Below are 13001 nucleotides of genomic sequence, written 5' to 3'. Positions count from 1 at the left end.
AAAAGAACTTTTAACACTAACCATTGGAGGTCTTTAATGAATCTAAACCTAAGGTCTTTTAAGCTTCATTAGTTAACCTTGCTCTTTGACAGACCATCTCTCATTTGGGCCCCTTTACCATTGGCCCCGTGTTGAGATAGATCCGTAAGCACATGTCTATATTCTAACCCTTGTTCCCGTTTATTATCCCATATGAAATGATCGGTATAATATGAGAAAATCATTTGGACTAGTTAGGTATTAGATATTTGATGACAAAAGTAAACATAAATGTTAGCAAAGTCGGAGTCATGAGCATAAATATCAATTATTTTTTAAAAAGTTTTAACAGACACAACATAAAGTTTATTAATCAATGCCATGCGACTCAATGCATCCACATTCTTATTTTCTTCCCTTGATTGATATTGAATGAGGATGAAAACTTTGAATGAATGATGTCCACTTAATGTGACGATCAAAGATAGTTGGTTGTGAAACTAAATGATGAATGCTTTCTTGATCAATTCCAATCAAGAATTCAGATTTCATCAAGCAATGTTTCTATAATTTCAAACTATGCACAATAGCTAGCAATTCTTTGTCATAAGTGCTATAATGAAGCTGATTGGGTTTCAACTTTCTACTTTCATATGCAATGGAATGATTATCTTGTATTAATACAACACCAATACCATGCCCACTAGCATTAGCCATTGTAACAAAAAAGAAGGGTCTTTTGACAAGAGCATGTGTGAGTGCATATTTGAGCGTTTCAAAAGATTTTTTATGTTGGTCATTACAAGTGAAAGATGTGTTCTTTTTCAAAAGGTTTGTGAGTAGTAAATCCAAGTATGCAAAATTTCAAATGATTTTTTTATAATAACTACACAAACCAAAAAAAGAACGAATCTCATGAATAGATTGAGGTCTAGGTCATTCCTTGATGCATTGAGTCTTGTTAGGATCCTCATGTATTCCTTCACCAAAGACAATGTGACCTAAATATTCAATCTCATTTTTGAAGAATAAGCTTTTCTCAGGATTCAAATAAAGTTGGTTTTCATGCAATAGTTTTAAAAATCAAATTCAAATGTACATAATGGTCTTTTATATTCTTACTAAAAATCAAAATGTCATCAAAGAAAGCCACAACATAATCCTGATTCTTCAAAAATATAAGATTCATCATGCATGAAAAGATAGTAAGTGCATTTGTTAAGCCAAAAAGCATTTTAAAGAATTCATGATGACCAAATGAATTCAAAATGTAGTTTTATGAACATCTTTTTCCATCATATGCACTTAATGATATCCAAATTTTAGATCTATCTTACTAAAAATGGATGCACCACTTAATTTATCAAGCAATTTATCAATACGAGGAATAGAAAAACGATTCTTTATCATGATTTTATTAAGTACTCTATAGTCAATGCACAAACTAATAAGAGAATTGGTTAACCAAAAGGTGAACTACTTGGCTTAACTAAACCACAATTCAATAAATCCTCAATTTAATATTGAATTTCTCTTTGTTCAATTTGATTTTGATGACATGGTGCTCGACAAGTGGTGCACTCCCTGGTCTTCCACTCTAGAAGGAGGTAATCATGAAGGTAAATCTTTAGTAATTTTTTTTAAATTTTATCAAAAATTTTCTTGAGAAGGGGATAATTGTTCTTCATGTGTTTCAATTTCATTGATTAGAACCAAAAATTGTTTGTTATCTTTTTGATATAATCTTTAGCCAGAGTGTGACTAAAAAGAGGTTCTAGTTTCAGCTTTTGGTTAGCTTGTAATGTGAAAGATTTTTCATTATGTGTGGTGATGAGTGTATATTTATCATATTTAACCTTTGGACTAAAATGATGTCTTCAATGCATACTCAAAATTAAATTTGTGTTTTGCACTGGGCACTACTAAGAAATCTCATGACTCAACAAAGTCTTCTAATTGGTATTGCAAATCTTTTACCATATACACACAATTTATTTTGGTTCCTTGGAAAGTTGCTTTTACTTTATAATTCAAGAGATTCATATGTATTTTAACTTTTGTGCAACACATCTAGAAAAAAAAACATGTGTGCTCTCATCATCATGTAGTATTTAAAATCATCATCACCAATCTTATCCTGCATACGTAAAAGACATGTAGCTGAGAAGTAGGAGTATCTATGTGATCTTGGTTGTTTAATTTACCTTGAGTTTCTTGATTTGATATCTTCAAAAGTATTGGCAATGTTGACATCCATCTCTATGTTGTGCACTTGATGGTCATAATCTTCTTCAATGTCCTCAATAAAGTGTGATGAAGATGCTAACTTGCTTTTAGGACACTTGTTAGTTGTATGTCACATATTGTGACAAGTATAGCAAACAATTGTCTTCACATCAACTTTTCTAATTTCTTGTTGCCATTATTGTTTTCTTTGTGACTATGTGAAGCATTTTTCTATGACTTCAAGAGAGGAAAAGATGAAGATTTAGAAGCATTAATTGAACCATTGCTATTCACCTTCCTTGGTCTGAATTTTGACTGAAATTACTTGACTGTGGTTGATTTTGGTTGTCCTTTTTTATTTGGATCTTTACCTTTTGCAGCTTCAGTATCACGAGCTAAAGAAATAGCTCTTTCAATGTATGAGGATGAAAAAAATTTATAGCCATGATTAAGAGAGGAAAATAGCATAAAAGAGGACAAAAGTGTATCTTCTATAGCTTTCCTCTAATAAAGATTCTAAGGGCTCCGTTGGCTTTAAAAATGGGGTAAAATGCCAAGTCACTTGTTCAGGATTCACTTGTAGCTCTCATCTTCCTTAAGAAGAGTCAAGAAGTTGATTCCTAATTAAAAAGTACGATGCACGTGAAGATGTGATTTTGAGATTCTCTTTCTTTGTTCATCCATGCACCTAAAATTTTTCACTTAAAATTTAAGAATACTAGGTAAAGGAGAGTTCTATTTACATTGCTTCTTTTGAATGATTTTTAAAATATAAGCAAAATTGATAAAATTTCCAAAACGTAGTAATAGTGATAATAAAAACAATGCTAGGGATTTTTTGTGGATAGCTCATATTAGCACCTTTGAGGATCATGTATATATTCAACATTAGGAAAAAAGTATCAGGAAAACTTCCCATGCACCTCTTAAAGATTGTTTTAACAAACATTTTTTATGATGACTCCAAGAGAGGTAAATAGACCAAATATCAAGGCTATTTGATCAGAAATATGATTATGGAAATGGGACCTAAACAAATCCAAAAGTCGGGCCAACAAAGAGATATTTTTGTAGTATGGTTAATCAATGAGGTAGTATGGCCCATGGAACTCGCCTTAGGGATGAAACCTGGGTGAGAGGAGTGAAACCACCTTAAAAAGAGAAAAATAGATGACATTAGATCCAATAGAGGGATACATATGTCAACACTATCAAGAAACTAGTTTGAAGGCTTAGATAGAGGATCACCTACCAAAAGAGTAAGTGTAGAGCATAATCAAAGAGTCAAACCAACAAACTTCCAGATAGAGTAAAAAATATAATGGATATAGGGATCCATACAACCACTTCATTCAAGTGTCAAGAGCAAAGAGGATCTCTGATACCACTATTGGGAGCAAGGGTGGGCTTCCACCCTTGACCATGAAATTCAACCATTGACCTTGCCATGATGGAGAAGGGAAAAGGGAGAGATGGAAGGGGAAAATGTTGACACAAAAATAAACAGATGGAGATGTTGACATATCTACACATAATAGTACACAGAGAAACATAGAAGACAAACTCTTACACAAGAAGGTGACACAGTCAAGATTTATAGCCCAAAACATAGGGTAAGAGAGGGGAAAGGGAATAATTTAAAGCATCTACACAAGAAAGGCCTAAAATCATAGCCCCAAACTCCACGGGACCCCTTCTTGTGGAGTTTCGTATTTAATTTATTATTTGAGTTTGTGGGTGCCAAAATTGGAGGCCCCTCTTTTACATCTTGTCCACTTTAGTACTTGAGTGGAGCACATCACTTATTGCATGTCCCCTAAGGGTGAGTTCTCACTTGATCTATTTACAGCAACCATAGTGGCTTATTGAATAAAAAGTCTAAAATATTGTGCAAGGATAAAATGACCGAGGGGATTATTATTTGCTGGTGCCTCCCTCTTGTTGGAATTAGGGTTGCATGAGAACACACACAGCTTGGAGAATATGAAGGAAGGTCAAGGCACACAACAAAGAGAGTTAGTGTGTAATGGAAAGGTAAGTTAGCCCTAGAGTGATGGGCGTATATACAATGCACGCGAGGGGAAAACCTCCTAGTGAGGGAAAAAATTCGGTCCTAAGTGTGTTCACACACATCACTACCACATGTATATGGTAAAAGATCCCCCCTAAGAGTGATGCGGTGAACAAGAGCTGGGACCTAGAGTAGAGGGAAGTGCCATGCCCTGTGAGGACATGATCAGACCACAAAGGGAAATAAGCCCAAAGCTTTGCAAAAAGCTTCAAAGTTCTATCTAGAAAATGCTTTTGTGAAAAGATCTACAAGGTTGACCAGTGTTGGCACATAAGCCAAGCTAATCTCTCCTGTTGAGAGCCTCTCCCTGACATAGTGGTAATGCACATCGATGTGCTTTGTGTAAGCATGAAAATTTGGATACCTTGCAATTCCCAATGTGCTCTGATTGTCAGTGTTGGCAGTGTCTTGTCCAACACCCAAATTAGCCATAAGGCATCTCAGCCATACATGCTCAACCATAGCTATGAAGACTGCCTTGTAGTCAGCCTCACAACTAGAAGTGGCCACAGTAGGTTGCTTCTTGCTCAACCATGATATGCATGATCTACCAAGCATGAAACAAAAACCCCTTGTGGACACTCGTGTGTCAAAACAACCAGCCCAATCTGAGTCCGAAAAAGCATGTAAATCTGGCGGAAATGGGATAAAACAAGCCAAGACATAAAGTGCCACTCAAGTAGCAAAAAATCCTATTTTGACAGCCTACATGAATATGTTGACCTGTTAGACTGCAAACTGAATATCCAGCCTTGTGTTGCATACATAAATGAGGCAGCCAACAATAGTTTGGTAAAGATTGACATCGGCAGGATCACCAACATCATGAGACTCAACTTCAAACTTGTTTCCATGGGAATGGCATTAGGTTTGCAATCCTCAAGTCCCAAACTTAATAGCAATGTCTCTATGTAACTTTTCTGACACAAGGCAATACCCCCATCACACTGCTTAAAGTGTATACCCAAGTAATGATGCAACATCCTCAAATCTTTCATCTTGAAAGTAGCGTTCAAATTTGCCTTAAATTCAACAATATGTGCCTCATTTGGTCCAGTGATCAGCAAATCATCTACATAGAGAACCACAATGAGAAGTACATAATCCTCACACTTTACATACAATGAGCTTTATATTGGACTATTTACAAAAGCCTCATTTGACCAAATGAGTGTCAGCCTTCTCATACATAGCACAACGAGATTGCTTCAACCCATACAAATCTTTCTTGCATTTGCACAACTGTGCTCTTGTCCTTTCTTGACAAAACGGCGAGGCTGTGTTACATAAATTTCCTCAAATATGTCACCATTCAAAAAAGCAGTAACAATGTCTGACTGATGTAAATCCCAACCAAATGAGCTACCAATGCACATAAAAAATGCACAGTAGTCATACGACAAGTGGGAGCAAAACTCTCTTCATAATCTATGCCTTTTTACTGTGCATAACTTTTTGCAACAAGTTGAGCATTATAGCAATTAATCTCACCATCCGGTTTGCATTTTAACTTGTAAACCCACTTTGTACCAATGGACTTTTTCCCAAGAGGCAAATAACATAAAGTCCACATGTCATTTTCTATAAGTGCAACATATTCTAAGTGCATGGTAGCCATCCAATTTTTTAAATTCTATGCTTCATCAAAAGATAGAGGTTCCTCAACATCATGTAAGCTAGACACAACCAAAGCATAACAATCTGATGCAAAAGATGCATGGCAAGAACCTGAACGAGTATGACTAGACAAAGGTGCATCCAATGTACTATCACGCAAAGTATGCACTAGCCATTTAGGCATACCTGTAGCCTGCTCATTCTCAACCCTTTCCTCATCAAGGACATCATGTACACCTGCATCAGTATAGGTTGATTTGTAACACTTTCAAAAATCCCTATAGGCTGTACATATGCCTCATTGGAATTTACATTCGAACTTCCACGACTGAAAAGAGGTAGCAAAGTGTCATAAATGTCATGTGAGCTTACATTAATGTCCCTAGTACATGACAACAAGGGTTAAACAGAATCTTCCACAAACACAACATCCTGTGAGACCAAGATACACTTTTTTGTGGATGATACAACCGATAACCTTTTCTTTCAGCACTATAACCAACAAAAATACATTTGACAGCCTTATCATCCAATTTCCTACGCTGCATTTGTGGCACCAAAGCATATGCCAAACATCCAAAAGCAAGCATGTGCTCAATGGAAGGCTTTCTATCATGCCATGCTTCATATGGAGTCATAGACTGCAAAGCTTTTGTAGGACACATGTTTTGTACATAAGTGTCACACATGATGGCCTCAAGCCAAAATAAATGCAACAAAGCTTGACTTTTGACCATACATCGTGCCGTTTTTGTAAGTGACCTATTTTTCCTCTTAGTAACACCATTTTACTGAGGCATGTAAAGCATTGTGCATTGGTATTTTATCCCACAACTAGCTAGAAATGCATTAAATTCATGAGACATATACTCCCCCCCTCAATCCGAACAGAGGGTGTCCATATTACATTTTGAGACATTTTCAACCATAGCCAAAAATTGTTTGAAGCGCATAAATACTTCAGACTTCGCTTTAAGCGGATATACCCATGCATGACTGGAGTAATCATCAATGAAAGTCACAAAGTAAAGATAATTGCCCAAGGATGGAGTTTGCATGGGCCCACAAACATCACTATGTACAAGCAGCAACCATCATGTGGCCCTAACTAAACCATCCTTTGGAAACTTCAAACGCTGCATCTTACCCAAAATACAGCCTTCACAAACTTGTTTGATAGGTGCTTCAAGAAGTGGCAAAGAAGCAACCATATCAGATTTCTGCAAATGCAGCAAACTAGAAAAATTCAGATGTCCAAAACTTGCATGCCAAAGTTTTTCATTTGAAATATCTTTTGAGTCCACAACTGCATTTGCAAAATTCTACCCACACTTGTCATACAAAGTGAGCTTATACAGGCCACGTCATAAAATGCCAGATGCAACAATTTCATCACCAAAATTGAGATCATGTATTGTACATCTGTCATCCACAAATTTAACTATAAGACTAAGTCTAGCAAGTGAAGAAATAGACTAAAGATTCTTCTTGGTCTCAGGTACATACAATGCATCAACAAGTGTGAAAGAATTTCCATTTGCAGCAATAAGCACAATCTTTCCAACTCCCTGAACCGGATAAGAGGCATTGTTGCCACAAGTAGTACAGACTCAAGAGAGGTGAACAAATCATGATGTGAGGTAATGTGCTTTGAAGCACCATTGTCAAAATATCACACATGTGAATATGCAGTAGTTGACAGGCATGCATCATGGACAATAGGATTATAGGTACACTTTGTACTAAAAGCCCATTCTGCATCAACATCAGCATCACAGATTCCTTTCACAAAAGACTCAACAATAGCTGCATTTGTAGTGGAACCGGCCTCTTTCTTCTTAGCCTCTTTGGCCTTCAACTTAGGGCACTGCTTGATCAAATGATCATTAGCTTTACAATAGTGGCAACGCATCTTCTTTTTGCTCTTTTCACCAGAATTCCCAGACAAATTGCTGCCAGCAAAAGCATTAGGAACAGGTGATTTACCACTCACAGAAGAACAATGAGAAGTGGCTACATTACTGTTACCACCTTTTCTTTGAGCAGTATAAAGGTCTGCTCAACTGCATGCTGTCTAGTCTTGTTTTTTATGGAAAGTGACTCTTACAGCATCAATGTGCATAATGCATCAAACTTGACAACTGCGGGAATTCCTTGGGTCATAAGTCTCCAAGTACTAGCAAAATTCTGGTAAGAATGTGGCAAGGCATCAAGAACAATCTGCATATGGGAATTGTCTACTGAAATGACTTCACCTACAAAAATAAGTTACTCACTAATATCCTTGACACCAGAAAGAAAAGTGTCCATGTCATCTTTTTCATTCATAATCTTCTACTCGAGCTCTTTATGCAGCAATGCAATTTTTGCCTCATTGTGACTTGCATAAAGACTAGCTAGAATATCCCAAGCCTATTTTGCAGTTTTCACTAAATGAATGTGAGGAGTAATAATGCGCTTCATAGACAACACAATCAATGCATGAGCTTGTGCATCTTTTACATCCGAACGAGCTTGCTCAACCTTAGGCAATACAGTTGTGGCAGTAGTAACCCTGCCACCAAAACCTGCAACATCCTCAACATCGCCTACATACACAAAACCAGGACGTACATCAATGCCATGCACAATGTTCCAAACTCCCTTGGACACAAGGACATGTTGCATCATGTAAGCCCACATAGGGTAGTTGTCGCCATCCAACTTATCCTCAGTAGAAAACATTTTGAACACATATGTGTTGTTGTCAGCCATGGCGAATGTTGCACCTGATGTAAAAACTACCCAAAAAGAGGAGAAATAAAGTGGGAACAACACAAGCTATACAATGCAAACCGTAGTAGACTATACGAGACCTATTATGCAAAAAATGGGAGACAAAATTTCTACACAAAATGACAAAATAGCATGTGCAATACTGCCTGTAGTGGAAACGAAGGCCGAAATGAGCTCAAATAAAAAAATTGAGCAAACCGAGCAATTCAAGCTTACCCATAATATGTTTTGACATGTGAACGCTCATCAAAGCTCACAAAAATCGGAGAAAGTGAGCAAGCATGTGTTGGAGCTACTGGCGACTAAGGATGCAAACTGCTCTGATACCGATTGTTGGAATTAGGGTTGCAGGAAAACACACACAGTTTGGAGAAGACAAAGGAAACTCAAGGCACACAACAGAGCGAGTTACTTAGTGTGCAATGGAAAGATAAGTTAGCCCTAGAGTGATGGGCGTATATACAATGCACGAGGGAAAAAACCTCCTAGTGAGGGAAAAAATGTTGTAATTTCCTTTTGCAATAGCCTAGCTCGGTCAAACCTTTTCCACCTGTCACCTGCAATAAAAGTAACCAATGATATCCTGATTCATCAGGGTATGACATATACTGCTTATTCTAGTGGTATGGGACACTAGAATAGGTAGTATGTGGATGACGGCACGCATAAGCTAATGTTGTTTAGTTTCATAAATTTTTCTTTTATGTGATGTTTTTGACACAACATACTAATCACTGTTTTTGACAAGTATTGTTTCCATATTTTTATCTTCGCAACTGAGGAAAGTTGCTTTCCAACGGAGAGGTATGTAATGGAATTTATATTTTACAAGGTTTTCCTCTTGGATTTCACTTGGTCTGTCATTGGAACAACAATATGTTACTTTCTTATCATCATATCATCATATCATCATAAGGATACTAATGTTTTCCATAGTATCATTCTTCATGGAACTATCCATTGTACACAAGACAATTTAGTAGCAGGTTCAATGAAGTAAAAAACAACATCTTGATTTTCCACATTGTTGTCCTTTTGCAATTTCTTTGTGTAAACGCCCTCTACTAACATAGTGTGTAAACTCGATTTATAGCTCACTAGGGTATACTAAATGTGTTACCACAACTACGAGGTTTCTAAAAGAATACCTCTTCTCACTTTCCATGAAAGTAATATTGCAGCTGTTGACAGTTGAAAAAGGCTTGACCGAGCTAGGCTATTGCAAAAGGAAATTACATTTTATGTATATTTATTCAAGTGCTCTTTTATGAGTTTTGACCATTTATGACCGGCCGGCCAATTTATACTAAATTTGACCATTTAAGAAATCTATAAATGAAATACGTGCAAGAGGGAAATGGTCACTCTTGGACGGGGGGAGATTGCACCCACTGTCTGCGTTGCTCTTATCATCTCTCCTCTCTTCTCTGTCGCCGAGCCGGCGTAGCACTCCGCTCTAGGAGGTGCGCCTGCACGTGCTCTCTCGCTCTATCTCGCTCTCTTTTCCTCTCTATTCGTATACGATTTGATTATATGCTCACAGGATTTGTCAGGTATGCATATTTGTGGTGTTTTATTGTCTCTATCATGCTATTCGAGGTATTTTGCAGGGACGCTACATCTTTCGTTCGTAGCAAATGCCATAGTGGTCCTACGTGTGCTCACATACATCACTACCACATGTATATGGTACCACTTCTCAACTCCCAAAGTTCCAATCTACAAATCATCATGCAGTCACTATTAGTAAAATCAAATAGATATCACATAATGAACCACAAAGCCAGTTATCCCAATTGCAGTTAGCCACATACAACAAGAGGGTGTCGAGTCTTGTAACATCCCTCCCACCAAGGATAGTAATTGTCCTCAGTTGCTCAGTTGCTCAGTTGCTCAGTTGCTCAATAGAGAATCAATTGGACCGTGAGTCATGAAAAGTGTGGAGAAGGTCTAGGAAGTTGCGGAAAAAAATTTCAGGCATCCATTTGGCATCGTCTTTAGGGTGACCTTTGAAGGTCAAAAGATAACGATTATAAACCATGCCAGTGCGTGTGGGGTGGTCTCGTGATCAACTATTTGTGCAGGGATGAGTCATTCTTCTTGGTCTACAAGTGTAGGTAAGGGTCCTCGAAAGATTCTAAAAGCTTATGTGGAATGTATTGTGACTATGGCTAGGAGAAGAGAAATTAAGTATTAATACATTGCAAGGTTAGGTATCCTATTTAAATATGCTTGGGAATTACACCATGACACAAAAAAAATTTAACAATCCTCTTGCCCAGGATATCCTGCATTAGAGCCATAGAAGGGGCACAAAGAGTGTCCACAAATGGGAATATCTGAAAAGAAAAACTTCAATAGAAATTTAGTACCTCATAGGGCTAGGAAACCCGGTGTCTGGATGAAAATAATTTTAAAAATGTGGTAGTATATGTATTTTTGAATAAAGTAATTAAATGCCATAATAGGAAAATTGGTCTCTTTCATTATACAGGCATCTTTGTATCCTTGAATTAAGCTAGCATATAAGCCTGTAAATTAATGATGCAATTTTATCACAGGTTGTGCACGTCTGTAGCACGTGTCAATGCAAGGGACTTGCTGATACACTGTGTGCGAGCCACAAATGGCTCCAAGTACACAACTAAGCTAATCTAGTAAACTCAAGAGAGCAAGGGTGTGTCACTCACCGCCGTACGCTCGCCTTCCTGGAGGATTCCTTGCCGCGAAGAAGAAGGAGCCACCACGCTCAACCGCTTCACCGCCGCCGTGCCGTCGTCACAATGCTCTCTCTCTCTCTCTCTCTCTCTCTCTCTCTCTCTCTCTCTCTCTCTCTCTCTCTCTCTCTCTCTCTCTCTCACACACACACACACACACACACACACACACACACACACACACACACGCATACACACACAAGGAGATGAAGAAGAAGAAGATGGAGACGGAGCAAGAGCACTCTTCAATTGCACAAATGAAAGAATAAATAATTTTTAGGTTTATGTGACTTTTATATGAGCTCGTCCCATTCACACTTGGGCGCCTATACTGAGCCAACTAACCCTTGAATGTTCCTGTTAGAGTACATCTCTCATTGGCGATCACTCTTACCCTTTTCCTATTGGACCGACAAGCTCGGCCCATGACTACCAGAAATGGATGCCAGTCGTTAACATGCCCCCCTTCCTGATGTAGATTCCATCCTCAGAATATATCAATGCAGCATCGGGATCCATGATAGAAGTACCTGTGTCAAAAGAAAAACAACATTGTGAAAGCTCAAAGGCAGCATATACAGGTATGCAATAAGTGAGATGCATACATGATATTCTAGGAAATGCAAAAACAAATTCATGAATTGTAACATTGCCAACTAGAACAAGCGTAGTACCTGAATAAAATGCAATTGAGTTAGGGTTTATTAGGTCGACTCTAAGAGAAGTACACAAGAGCTAGGGCTAAAGTAATTACTAGATTGACCAACGTTGATTAAAAAATGTCAACTAAAGAGTAGTTAACCCTAGGAATGCTCGTCGGGGTCTAAGGACTAGTGGTCTTGTCACTTATACCACTTAAGTGTGATCCACATAAAATACAAGAAAGTTTGTGCTATTTGCTTTCTCTCTTTTTTTTCTTTTTTTCCTTTGTTTTCTTTTTTGTTGTTGTCATAGTTGCTACAAGTAGCTGGGGGACTGGAGGTCTCAAATACCAGCAGCTGGGAGACTCAAGGTCTCAAATACCAGCTTGAGCATAAACTAGCCGGGAGACTTGAGGTCTCAAATACCAGCTTAACACATGGGCTTCCATAACACAAGTCACACTTAGGTGGAATAAACTAGAGAGAACTATATCTTCATAGCCTAAAACATTACTAAAGTTACTACAATTAATAGACTATTTAGGAATTAAAGTCAACAATTAAGTAGCCTAGTTTAGCCTAAGGTCCTGATACATACTTAAAGCCAACAAATAGACCAAACTCAAAGAGAAGAACAAGGTACTAGAAGTTTGAAAAATTATAGCATCTAAATTGGCAATGTCATAGCTTCATAAATTTTATGCATTGTTCGAATTCAAATGACAAGATGCAAACATGTAAATGTGGAAGCATAGATAGAAGGAAGTAGTACACCTGATATAATGGAGAACATGTGTTGTAACATGTAAACATCCATGTCGTTGTCCTTCAAAGGCATCCTGTAGTCACAAACTGCACAATAGTCACCACCAAACATCCACCTTCCAGAGGCACATCAATGGAAAAAAATACCAACACTTATTGAACACAATTAAAAGCATAGAAACCCTAACCTAATTATTTGCACTCCCCCTA

This window comes from Adiantum capillus-veneris, chromosome 6 (assembly GCF_014529385.1).
Source record: "Adiantum capillus-veneris isolate H3 chromosome 6, ASM1452938v2, whole genome shotgun sequence".
Classification (NCBI taxonomy): domain Eukaryota; kingdom Viridiplantae; phylum Streptophyta; class Polypodiopsida; order Polypodiales; family Pteridaceae; genus Adiantum; species Adiantum capillus-veneris.
This window is presented reverse-complemented; position numbering follows the sequence as displayed.